General features: G+C 42.3%; 1 non-coding gene across 1 annotated transcript; it reads right to left on the minus strand.

Moving 5' to 3' along the window:
- Window positions 1–265: 265 nt before the first annotated feature.
- Window positions 266–340, minus strand: Trnas-cga (transfer RNA serine (anticodon CGA)). The gene has a single exon. It is a non-coding gene; the product is annotated as a tRNA-Ser (tRNA).
- Window positions 341–3,324: the final 2,984 nt, after the last annotated feature.

A 3,324-nucleotide genomic window follows, 5' to 3' on the forward strand; every position in this document is an offset into this window, starting at 1 on the left:
ATTGATCCTCCTCACAGACGTAACATACTGCAAGCGCCGCAGCCAACAGATTGAGGGGATTTTGTTGCATAAGCCGTTCAAAAAGTGTGCTCCAGCATAAATCGCTCGGGCTCTTGTCGAAAATAGAAGTGGTAAACTCAATTTATATAAATTGTGGTACATTGAGTAGTATAACACAATGACGGACAATGTAGTACAAGAATGAGATTTTCACTCTGCAGCGGAGTGTGTGCTGATATGAAACTTCCTGGCAGATTAAAACTGTGTGCCGGACCGAGACTCGAACTCGGGACCTTTGCCTTTCGCGGGCAAGTGCTCTACCAACTGAGCTATCCAAGCACGACTCACTCCCCGTCCTCACAGCTGTACTTCTGCCAGTACCTCTTCTCCTACCTTCCAAACTTTACAGAAGCTCTCCTGCGAACCCTGCAGAGCTAGCACTCTTGAAAGAAAAGATATTGCGGAGACATGGCTTAGCCACAGCTTGGGGGATGTTTCCAGAATGAGATTTTCACTCTGCAGCGAAGTGTGCGCTGATATGAAACTTCCTGGCAGATTAAAACTGTGTGCTGGACCGAGACTCGAACTCGGCTAAGCCATGTCTCCGCAATATCCTTTCTTTCAGGAGTGCTAGTACTGCCGGGTTCGCAGGAGAGCTTCTGTAAGTTTGGAAGGTAGGAGACGAGGTACTGGCAGAAGTAAAGCTGTGAGGACGGAGCGTGAGTCGTGCTGGGGTAGCTCACTTGGTAGAGCACTTTCCCGTGAAAGGCAAAGGTCCCGAGTTCGAGTCTCGGTCCAGCACACAGTTTTAATCTTCCAGGAAGTTTCATATCAGCGCACATTCCGCTGCAAAGTGAAAATCTCATTCTGGAAACATCCTCCAATCTGTGGCTAAGCTATGTCTTCGCAATATCCTTTCTTTCAGGAGTGCTAGTTCTGCAGGGTTTGCAGGAGAGCTTCTGTAAAGTTTGGAAGGTAGGAGACGAGGTACTGGCAGAAGTAAAGTTGCGAGGACGGGGCGTGAGTCGTGCTTGGGTAGCTCAGTTGGTAGAGCACTTGCCCGCGAAAGGCAAAGGTCCCAAGTTCGAGTCTCGGTCCGGCACACAGTTTTAATCTGCCAGGAAGTTTCAATGTAGTACAAGACCGACGCAACATTTAATATAATCTATTGACAGATTAAAACTCTATGACGGACCAGGAATCGAAATCGGTACTGTCAGAATTGAAGCTGTCCAGGGCAGATCATGAGTCATGCCCGTGCAGAAGAATATTTGTCCCCAAAAGGCAAAGATTCCGGTTTCGAATCCCGTTCTCGCACACAGTTTCTATCTGTAAGCAAGTTTAAAATCAGCACACACTCCGCTGCAGACAGAAAATAATTTTCTGAACAACGTTTAGTAATGAAGAAGACGTACTCATGAATAACGAGAAAGACATTTACAAAACGTAAAGTTCAAAGCGGTGCACGAATCCTTTCCTAGAGCGCACATTCCAACAAGAATTGGGCAATATATAACCAACATATAACCTTCTACATATGTCTCCCGACATGACAACCATAAAATGTATTTACAATTTTTTTAATATAACGTCTTTTTTAAAAAGGAGTAAGAAAGTATAAAATAATTTCTCCTAGCCCCATACAGATCCCTAACTCGATACAGGTAGTCTTGAAAATTTGTGTCAGTGAATTTTTACTAGCTATGACAATAATCGTAAAATTTACAACGAAAAATGTGGGGTGCTAGGTAATTGGTGTCTGAACAGTTCACCCAAGTCACTAGCAATTTGATTGCACTGCAAATGACATGAACTGTTGTGTGATTTTTGTCAACGACAGCTTCTCTGTACATTCCTTACTATGAGCTGTACCCAACGTTTATCGTTTTAAATTTTACAAGAACTGTCATAGCTATTAAAAATTCACAAGCACAAGTTTTTCAGGACTATCTGTTTCGCTTTAGGAATCTATATGGGGCTAGGACAAATTATTTATAATTTTTAGTCCGTTTATGAACGTGTTACATAAAGAAGTTTATTCAAATCACTGTGTTCTGTTTTTTATTCTTGTTCTGTGAAATTTTTCTATCGATTTTAAACATGTGGGTGAGACTACATTATGGACATGTGATAAGATTTATTTCAGTTTTTCTTCAGTTAAATCACCCAATATATTGCTTTCTCCCACATTTATCGCGGTAAGACGCTGAAGGTAAAAATTACATAGACTCGAACTCACACGGAAACTTACCAGCAGTCATTCTTACTGCGAAACATTGGCGACTGGAACAGAAGAAGAAGTGAAATGGCAGCGGCAAAAAAGTAACCTCCGCCACACACGCCAGACGAGAAAGAAGAGTTAATATCGCATTGTCTTCAATTTATGAGCTATGCTGGAACTTTAAAGTATCAAGGTCATTTAAATGTTACAAACTTTAAGTACAATAATTATGTTGGCTACAATGGTAAAATTGGTTGTGATTCAGAGATAGATATGAGAGGCTGGAGGCATAGGGAGAGGAAGAGAGAAAGAAATTGAGAGGGAGAGAGAGGGTGGCAGGAGTATTTGTACGAGAGCGACTTTACAAAGCAGGGGGTCTTAAGATTATATCTGTTACATATAATAACTGCCAAATGATTGGGATAATACATTGGTTAATGCTTTAAATATGCAGATGGACGTACAATTTTTGCAGTAGTTGATGTACATATAGTTTCAAGCTGACAGCGGTTACAAGCAGATTTGGGGGCTGTCAGTTAAAAATTTATAGTAAATATTAAGAGGTATGTGTGTGTGTGTGTGTGTGTGTGTGTGTGTGTGTGTGTGCGTGCATTGCAAATTCAACAACGTAGGCAGTTGCTGAAAACAGAGATGATACTGTTGCAAATATTGTCATTATTGTCATTTAAGATGGAGTCAGGTTGTTTTGTTTGATGTTTGTATATTTGGAGTCCCCCCATGAACCAAGGACCTTGCCGTTGGTGGGGAGGCTTGCGTGCCTCAACGATACAGATAGCCGTACCGTAGGTGAAACCTCAACGGAGGGATATCTGTTGAGAGGCCAGACAGACGTGTGGTTCCTGAAGAGGGGCAGCAGCCTTTTCAGTAGTTGCAGGGGCAACAGTTTGGATGATTGACTGATCTGGCCTTGTAACATTAACCAAAACGGCCTTGCTGTTGTGATACTGTGAACGGCTGAAAGCAAGGGGAAACTACAGCCGTAATTTTTCCCGAGGGCATGCAGCTTTACTGTATCGTTAAATGATGATGGCGTCCTCTTGGGTAAAATATTCCTGAGGTAAAATAGTCCCCCATACGGATCT

Source organism: Schistocerca serialis, chromosome 4 (assembly GCF_023864345.2).
Source record: "Schistocerca serialis cubense isolate TAMUIC-IGC-003099 chromosome 4, iqSchSeri2.2, whole genome shotgun sequence".
Taxonomy (NCBI): Eukaryota; Metazoa; Arthropoda; class Insecta; order Orthoptera; family Acrididae; genus Schistocerca; species Schistocerca serialis.